The 10,101-nt window shown below is 37.5% G+C and overlaps 1 long non-coding RNA gene across 1 annotated transcript; it reads left to right on the top strand.

Annotated features, from left to right (window-relative positions):
* Window positions 1–6,857: 6,857 nt before the first annotated feature.
* On the top strand, window positions 6,858–9,736 carry LOC137058629 (uncharacterized). The gene is made up of 3 exons (XR_010900767.1): window positions 6,858–7,112; window positions 7,206–7,908; window positions 9,317–9,736. It is a non-coding gene; the product is annotated as an uncharacterized lncRNA (long non-coding RNA).
* The last annotated feature ends 365 nt before the right edge of the window (window positions 9,737–10,101 follow it).

Below are 10,101 nucleotides of genomic sequence, written 5' to 3'. Positions count from 1 at the left end.
AGTGCCCACTACTGGCGGAACCTTTGCAATAGGCTGAATTGAAATGTTTATGGAGTGGATTTATTATTATTTTTTTCTTTACAAGATTGTTTAATGCAGCATTCTATATGTATAGGTTTGTTTAGGTTGTTTAAAAAATTATGAATATATTGTAAAGTTGTTTGACGGGGAAAAATTAAATGCGATATGCGGCGACGTCCCAATCATGTTGTATTGTGGTATGAAGCTGCCTAAAGTGTGAAATAGACTCGTTCCCGCCGTCAAAATCGAGGGAGCGAAGTTCCGTTCATATAAACTTCTCTCGTCCACTTCACAAAGAGAAATGCAATTCAAAACGTCTGTGCAAATAAACTTATTTTAAATGCAAAATTGATTTTCATTCACTCAAAATGCTTTCTTATTTGTGGGATGAACATTTCTCCACAAAACTTGGTTCATGCACGTGCGAAATGCCCCCTTTTGCATAATTGTGGAAGAATAGTAATCCCATAGAACACAGCCCTCTTATGATTTTGCGATTGAAACAGGCCTTAAAATGGCCGCCTCCTTGATGCCCTGACTACTGTTAATGGCACAGCTGACTGAACTGTGATAAAAGGTTTAGATTAAATTCTCTCTTTTAAGGATTAAAAATCACTTTAAAAAACTTAGCTACCTTAGCAATTGTTGTAGTTCACCTGTGACAAGCAATGTAGGCTAATTCTGTGTGTTTGCATAATTTTAAACACATTTTTAACAGTATAGCCTGTATCCCAATGTATCACAATTGCGACTATTTAACAGAAATTATGATGCATGCGATGCAAACAAATTTGAAACAAATTTAAATATAGGCAATAATTAAACTGTATATACATGCATGTATTATATACAATTATTTATGTAAACACATGTTAATTGATTTTTTTATAGGCTGATTATATCATATTTGTGACCCTGGACAACAAAACTCTTTTTGTGGCAATAGCCAACAATACATGAGTCAAAATTATCAAAATGAACTCATTGGGATATTAAGTAAAGATAGTGTTCCATGAAGACATTTTGCAATTTTCCTACAGTAAAATATATCAGCAATGTATTACAATTAGTAGGCTAATGTGTGTTGCTGGACTTCACTTGGACAACTTTAAAGGCGATTTGCTAAATTTAGATTTCTTACATTTCAAATAAATTGTCCTATCCAAACAAGCATATTTATTCAGCTTTCAGATGATAAATAAATCTCAATTTCAAAAATATTACCCTTATGACTGGTGCTCCAGGGTCACGTGCAATTTTTCTGTTAACAGTGAATATTGCTTATGGACCCTGTGGATTCATCTGTATCACTATCATAAAGCCTGAGGTGAGCATGTTTCTGAGCGTCAAGTTCACTGTTCAGCCCACTGTGTGCGTAGCGGAGAAACTCGCTGCGTTGAGTTGACGTGTGGGCGTAGCTGTGACAGTGACGTTTGATCGTTGCTGAGGGGGATTGCCTCGTGAGTGGGCGGGAGACTGAGACCAGACCGCCAAAAAGCAAGCAGAGAAGCGCGCTCTGTAGCGGAACGTTCTCGCGCGGTTACCATGACGCTGAGAGTGGGTGAATCCCGCCATGTCGCGCTATTGTGACCTCTGGTTTGGTATTTGTTTGAGGTAAACGGAGTGATTCCAGAGGTTTGTGTATGTCTCTGTTGTGGGTGCGAGGGATGATGTGGTTTTTTAAAAGATGATGCATGATCTTTATGTTTATGGTCGAGCTGTTCTCGTGACATAAAGCCAAACTGACATATGGTGAGGCCACTGGACATCCCTTAAGAGAGATTATATCAGTCAGTCATGGTGGTCCAGTCTGTGCTATTGAAACATAATTCAGCTAACTTGCTTTAAACATGTCGATTTGCTCAGCAATAGCTATTTTGTCTACGAAGGCTCTTGCTATGACTGCAAAAAAAGTGTATTTGTGCACATTATATTATATAGACCTATAGGTATTTCTAACCAGTCATCAGTATTGAAGAACAGACCTTAAAAAAAAAAAGTGTTACTACTATTTTCTGACTAGTATTCACAAGCGGCACTCAGAGTGTGACTGAAGTTTCAGAATAAATCAAAATGATTTTGCAAAATTGACCTTTCTGCAAACTTTCAATGATTGGATGAAAAAAATAATTCATTTGCAATCTGTTAGGATAGTTAGGATTTTGAACCGCTGATAGAAAACACACTTAAAATGGTTTAGGTATTATCAGGGAAAATTATCATGGTATGATAGTCTCAATTGACCGAAAAGGATTTATCAGTAATATTTTACTGGTGCACTGCAGTAGTTTACTGGAGTTCCCTAGTTAAAAGGGTCTAAATGTAACAGTAAGAATTGAGCTAGCATATACACTAGGCTACAAGGTTTTGTGAACAACATTTTTTGAGCCTTCTGTTTAGGTAAATTCTCAAAAGTGTATACATATGGGATTAAATGTCCACCGAATGTACTGCGGTCACGGATCCAAAAACGATAAGCATGATTTCAAAATAAATAAAAAACACGTAAAAATATATTGTGCAAAATGAAAACAATGACGCAAATATAATTATTATTATTTTAAGCGTGATTCAAAAAATTAAAAGCACATTTGAAAAAATAATGAGCACGAAACACATTAAAAATGATATTGGACAAAATGTGTTCTTAAAAATGATGCTTTCCTTGATTTTATTACTCTGTATGTTGTGCTCTCTTACATTTTCTGCTCAGATTTTATTATTTTGTATGCTTGTTTTGCGCTTGTTTTTTCCAAATCTAAGAGTTCTGGATTGGCAGCTTCTCCTCTAGCAAATTAATCCAAGAGGGGTAAATAAAACCAACGACGAAAAGCATAATTTTAAGAACACATTACATATGTTTTGTGCAATATAATTTTGAATGTGTTTAGGGTTTTGAATCATGCTCATTATTTTTTAAATGCGCTTTTATGATAATAATATTTGCATTTTTTCATTTTTTTTCTTTTCATTTTGTGCAATTCAATTTTAAATGTGTTTTTAAATTTTGTTGATCCTTGACCGCAGTACATTTGGTGGGAATTTAATCCCATATTATACAGGTCAGTTTACCCAAAATTCATAGTGTGTGTTTAATTTTGTGCCAGAACTATTCTGAATAGGCCTAAATATGTTTGTATGCAATTCGCTTTGAATACTGTAATGTAGCAAACTATTTCTCAGAAGCTCAATCTGGCACTAAATTAAAATTCCAAAGGGATTCCTCTTTTTAGGTGTCTGTATTTGATGACACATATACTGTGCCATACCTAGTGAACTTGGCAAGCTGCGGTTGGCTTTTACTGCTGTTAAATAACCACAGTGATCTTCAAAAAGACCCGTTTAAAAAAAAAAAAAGTTTAAACTCAAGAGCAGCTATCTTTCCCATATTCCCTGCACCAGTCTCATTTACCAGAAAGTGTATTATGAACCTGCATGTGATTGCACTTGCTTGCACAATGTTTTTGCTGTAAATGACAGTAATCGGATTACAGCATTTGTTAGCATAGAGGTTGGAAGAGGACCTTGTGTTACTCTTGCTGAACTGATCAATAAGTGCCCTAATGATGACAGAGAAGAGAGTGCATTTGTTGTAGAGAGAAAAACAGCAGAAGGGAGGGAGTGAGGGGGGTGGTGGAAGAGATATATTTCGAGATTGTACTGGAAGTCATGTGGTATTTCCACTAGAGGACCCCCTACTTCCTGGTTTCCGCTGAAGTCCCGCCCATGCCCTAATATGGTCACTGTTGAGAGTAGCATGAATGTTGCGTCACTGCTGAAATTATGCAGCTCCTTCTTTCTCACCCCCGCCCCATCTCCTCTTCGCACTGTTTTTGTTCTCTGGGAGTTTGGCTGTCCTCTTATGTACTGCCTTTACAAGCAACTGCTTGTTCTTCCGTACAGGCTGTCCAGCTCCTGCTTATTACTTGACGTTTTGAAAAGAACTATTGTTGAGAGAATGCAGATGTTGAACTTTTATCTGTAATACAAAACAAGACAAAATGATGTTTTGCATATTGAATAATATTTTGCAGTAGTATAAAGGGAAAGTTTTCTTTCTCAGCAGAAGTCACTAAAGTCCATCCCAGGACATTTGCATAAATAATGAGATCTTTATTTGCATAGAGAATCTTATTGGGGAAATGTATTCTCTGAGTCATGCAAATTAAATAAATGTGTGTTAAAAATGCATCGAAGCTTTGCATGCATCGATAAGACTGAAAAATTCAGTCTATTATTAAAATGGTGGAATAAAACTCCAGCATGGTTTAATTTTTCCGTACAGTTACATTTGTGTCTCTAGAATATTTTTAAGCATTGAAATGAATTATGAGTTTATCCATAAAATAATCTATGATAATAAGAGCAAATGTTTACTTAATAAATAATATTTATAGTTATAAATATCAGAGTTGCATATGGATTAATTGGTCCCACTTTATATTAATTGTCTTTAACTATATGCACATTTAAATTAATCATTTGATACTTGGAAAGTTTATTGTGTACATGCATTTTAAAATTTTCATATTTAAAAATGCCTGTGAGTCACTGCGCGTGTGTTGTCATATCACTAATGCTCTTGAAATGACAAAAAATAAATAACAAAAATAATTATTTATATATATTGCACTATTGACTTTAGAACAGGTTTTTGTTGGTCAATGGTGCAGTCGTCTTGTCTTCGGTAGCCTCAAAATAGCACACTGCCAACAACGCGCCTGAACACACCTCGTTTTCAAGCCATGAGCGCTAGCCTGACGTGGTCATACTCAATTCTAGTCAGAATATGGGTGCTTCCCAATTCTTATTTGTACATCCTCGTTTCCTTTCCTGGCTTTCTTTCCTCGCTCCTTAGCTCCGCCCCTTCAGGATGCGAGGACGGAGGAATTGAATCAAGTGAAATGATATATCCTCGCTCCCTTTAACGTCACTTTAAAGCGGCGTCAGTTAATGATGACACCGCTGGATTTAGTCGGATTCTTGAACATTAGAGATAACTATTTATATTGTGAGCTTCAGCCCACAAAATACCACATTTGTCAATATTTTAATTAATATTACCAGCTATTATTAACAATGCATTATTCATTGTATAATATTAGTTTCTATTTGTTTCTTTCATTTTCTTGTGCTTTGATATAATTCTGCAACTGCCAGGTGTTGTTATTTGACAAACATTTGTGTCTTGTACATGTAAACATAATGATTAATAAACTGTAGCACGATGTGAAGGGGGAGGAGAATTAATGTGTGCATCACGTTTAGTCGATAAAACATTTCCGCAAAGGATCCTCCAGTGTATCCTCGCTCATGACTCCTCAGGAAGCCTCCTGACTCCTCCATCCTCGCCTCCTCACGGTGCAATTAGAGAATTGAGATCTCCTACAAGATGGCTGAGCTCCATCAGTTTCCGGGTCATAGGATGGAGGACGGAGAAGCGAGGAAACGAGGAGGGACATTAAGAAGCACCCTATGAGTCTGCTCCATTGGGCTGTGATTATGGGGCGTGTTTCAACCGAACCGGATTGAAGAAACCTCAATTATGTGATATATTAACCCAGAATTGCAAATTTTATCAGGCAACTTTGCCAAAATAAGACATTACCCCCCCCCCCCCCCCCACACACACACACACACACACACACACAAAAAATGGGTGCAAATGCATTTGCTATTTAAACACAGAATATGAAAATTGTAACTGCGTCGGCTTTAACTTTTGTGACGCCTGGTGCCGCATTGCGCATAGGGCCCAAATTTGCGAGAAATTAATCATTAAATGTACCTATAGGGCTCTAAAAATGCATTCATATTTTGCAATATTTGCCTGTTTCAGTAGTGTTACAATAGACACACAATAGAACTACCTTTAGCAGAACAAAAATGAGCAAAAAAAGAGAAAATGAAATGAGTAATTGATGTAACAAAGATCTGTTAATAATCAGATTTCTGTGATCTGTCTCTGGTGTTTTCCACATGCTGCTTTCTCCTTGGGGCGAGAGTTATTCTAGAAAACCACAAATACGGTTGTGACTGTGTCAGGTGGACTCTGGACTGCCACGTCATAGTCATCTTACAAAGCTTGTGTTTGTGTGTAATCTGCTTGTAAACACTCTTCACCTACACTGCCCATCAGCATCGCCCACTTACTGAGTGGGCCTAGGATGGCTCTCGCGGTTTCTGTATGAGAGACCTTTGAAAGCCCACATGTACGCAAACACATATGCACACACACTGCGATCTTATTTGCACAGCTAATGTTTGCTTTCTTATTCAAATCTGATACGAGGGATTGCCTGGGCGATTATGAAAATGAGGTACAAGAGGAAGAGGTAATAATGTCGAATGAGGTTGTTTTGGTCTGTGTTAACTCTGGATTCACCACTGACTTACCACTGACATTTGCAGCCTGCAACCTCAGAGACGGAAGAGTGTGAGCATGGATTAAGGCACTTTAATGTAACTTACACGAACAGTGCATTGAACTCTAGTGTCAAGCTACTGCGTTATTCCAGGTGCTGCATTGCAGAGCACAGCAGTCTAACGTTTCAAACAGTCATCTTTTACCCCATTTACTGACCTTTTAAAGTGCAGCCAGCGATTACCCAACAGATCACGTTATATCACCCATGCCTTCATTAAAATCAAAACAAGAGAGACTGTGTACAGTGTGTATGTGAACATCATCAAAGCCGGCATATCATGACATTGAGGAAATTAAGAGAGTCAAAATTATAGATGCAAATAGTAAAATGCTCTTCTGTGCAGATCTGCAAGGTTTTTCATGTGAAGGTCAAAGCACTGAGATGCTTGTCCTGAGAGGTTTGCAAGTCTTGAATTTCAACCTTTTAAAAATAATTATTTTGCTATATACGCATATATATTCGCTGCCTCTCATCTCGTCCCATTCCACCTGTGCGGCGAATCTGGAGTCTGCCAGGAACCCTGGGCACTATGCCCGGGTCAACACTTTGCAATATTACAGACTCAATGTGTTCCCAGAGTGCAGCTCAGATAACTGCTGTATGGTAGATTTGTCTGCATGAGCCTGTTTAAAGGATTGGATGTCCCCGCGCACCAGAACTGAGGTCAGTTTTGATGCTTTGCAAAGATTTGCCTAACAGTCATAATGCGATTTAACGTAAAACGCTAACACTGAACCTATTTGCTTTCCTTTCCAGAGAATTTTTTGAAGGAGAGCGTTTGAGCGTCTTTGTCCATAATGCTGCACATGAAGAGCGTATGCAAATTCCCTGCTCGAGGGAAATTTTTCTTTCTCCAGAAGTCACCAGAGTTCATTCCAAAGGATAAGTATTTGCATAAAAATGTGGGATTGTAGTTTGCATAGAGAATCTTTTGGAAATTCTGCTGTCTTAGTATTGAAAAGTAGGCCAGTTATTAAAATCAAGCACAGATTATAATAATGGCTATCTATTTACAAATGCATTACTTTTTTAAAAACTTTTACTACAATGTAAAGTCATATTTACAACAACACCTTAATATCCTGAACTATGTTTGATTCATCCGCATATAATGGTGAATGCAGCATAACACATCATATTATCTCAGTCCGTTAAAAATCATTCTGGGAATTGCATGTACCAGCATGTCCTTTTAGCCTCTGTTCTCACACTTTTGTGGAAGTACATTTTCACACAGCAAGTTTTTTTTTTTTTTTTTCATTGGGAACGAAGCTTTCCCTGAATCCCAGCATTCTCTTAATAGGCGGGGACATGTAGTTTCTGCCTGCAGGCAAGAGTTCTTCATCAACCTGAGCTGTTTTCTTTCTCTGCCAGGCCTGACTGACCTGTTTCTCCTGCTGCAGTCCCGGAGGAACTGGTTCCTGTTCCTGAACACCTGCGAGGAGCTGGGGACTTGCATGTGTGTGTGAGAGATAGAAAAATGAATGAATCGTATTCCCTTTTGTCACAGACAGAAAGTGCCATGTCTGTTTAACTGAGCAGGCCTGTTCTGTGACCTTACTTTAAACAAAAGCTTTTGACATTAGTGATAATGGATATCAATCCTCAGATATGCTTGCCATTTGTAGAGAGTTTCTGTAAATGTTTCAGTCTCGTGGTCTTTTATGGAATGTTGTTTAAGGAAAATGCGAGTGCTTACAAGTGCAAAATTTGCCCCCGCAATAGGTGTCTAAGTCAAAAGATCCCCTCAAATCTCCAGTTGTTCCACACCTGTATGAGTTCCTTCCTTTTGCTGAACACAAAATAATATGTTTTTAAGAATGTTGGTAACCAAACAGTCCCATTGACTTCCATAGTAGAGGAAAAAATAACAATGGAAGTCAATGGGGAGCATCGACTTTTTGGTTACCATCATTCTTAAAAATATATTACTTTGTCTACAGCAGAAGGAAGAAACTCATACAGGTGTGGAACAACATGAGAGTGAGTAAATTATGACAGCATTTTCATTTCATGGTGAACTATCCCTTTAATATGACTTCCTCTTTCATTGTCAAGTCTATGGGGGAGTTGGATAGGTGACAAAGGTGTGGTCACATGAGCAAAGTTTTGCCAAAGTTTTGCAGGCAAAAAAGTTCCACTGTCTATTGTAAGTACACTCTCAGAAAAAAAGGTACAGTTTTGTTCCTTGGGGAACAAAACATATTCAGAACATACCTTAAAAGTTACACAATTGGTCCTTAGGGTACAATTATACCATTGTGTTCCTCAGTTCGGTCCTAGTGAGTCGCTGTCCTGCAGAGTTCGGTTCCAACCCTGAAAGACATCTGTAGAAGCTCTTACTGAGAATTAACAGGTTTAGATTTTGATGTTTTATTGAAAATATTTGATCACCATTATGGAGATCAGTGTTTTTTTCTTTAGGTGGGCAGTTTGACTCTTGGCTTTTTTTATATGTGTTTTTGTTTTTCATTACAGTGTTAAAAAAAAACACATAATCTGTTTAAAACAAAAGAAGTCATAAACAAAATGTATTATAAAGAATAATGTTTGACTAAACTCAACACTGAATAAAAATATTAATAAATAATATTCAGCGGTGGCACAGATATCAAGAATCAGCATATGAATCTCAACAATGGTGACATACATAATGCTGCAATGCATGCTGGGAGCCATGCGTTGTATACTGTGATGGCTTAGAGGGGTTGGAACTAAACTCTGGAGGACATCAAATCTCTGTATTTGCCTACCCCTGACTTAGAGGTACAAAAATTAACCCTTAAGGCCAGTGACGGCCACTATACCAAGGTACAAATTTGTAATCTTTTTTTTTTTTTTTTTTTTTGCTTGTTTGTTTTTTACAGTGTAACGATGCACAAAGCACTACTAAGACAGAGGACACTTTCAAACCAATCAGCTTTTTGTTGGTCAACACTGCAACACCAAATCGACACCAAAGAACTGATCTGATGAAAACTGACTGTGTTGTCATCCGACATACATAACACCAGCACATAAACAGCAGGAAAAAACAGCACATGAACATTTGCCAGCTTACACATGCGTTCTGCGCCTGTGTGTGAAGGACATAACTGTGATGTCAAATTCCGAGCTCGAAGCCCTCGCCCGGACAGCTCGCAAATACGCATTTAATTTCACTCTCTATAAATGATATGTAAATGTGAAGTGTCCATATAAAGCAGTAGCGTGTTAATAAGCACAGTTACTTTGTGTACAGTGGTAACCAAGGAAACGCTGTAGGCTATTGCTACTCTTCCATAAGCACCACCTAATGGCTAAGAATTAATTTGCATTTTCATTCAGTCTGTCAGATATGTTTGTTTTGTGATATAAATCTACATCCTTGTATCACTAATAAACATATTTTAATCTAATACAGTCTTTTAGCTGTAAAAAACAGTGTCTTTCTAGTTTTCTTTCTAATTATTTTGTAACTGTCAGCACAGTATAGGTTTAAAAAAACGAAGGCCTTTCATGTGGTTATATTTTTTCGCATCCGGCCCTCACCCTAAAATACGTTTGACACTCCTGGCACAGAGGAATGTTCAAATAATGATGTTTGTCTTAGCAACAAAAACTAAAGCTTCTAAGATTTGTGCTTCAAGGTAAGTATCACATAAAATGGATG

This window comes from Pseudorasbora parva, chromosome 22, assembly GCF_024679245.1.
Source record: "Pseudorasbora parva isolate DD20220531a chromosome 22, ASM2467924v1, whole genome shotgun sequence".
In the NCBI taxonomy this organism is placed as follows: Eukaryota; Metazoa; Chordata; class Actinopteri; order Cypriniformes; family Gobionidae; genus Pseudorasbora; species Pseudorasbora parva.
Note: the sequence above shows the minus strand (reverse complement) of the source record. Positions and strands in the feature narration are given on the sequence as shown.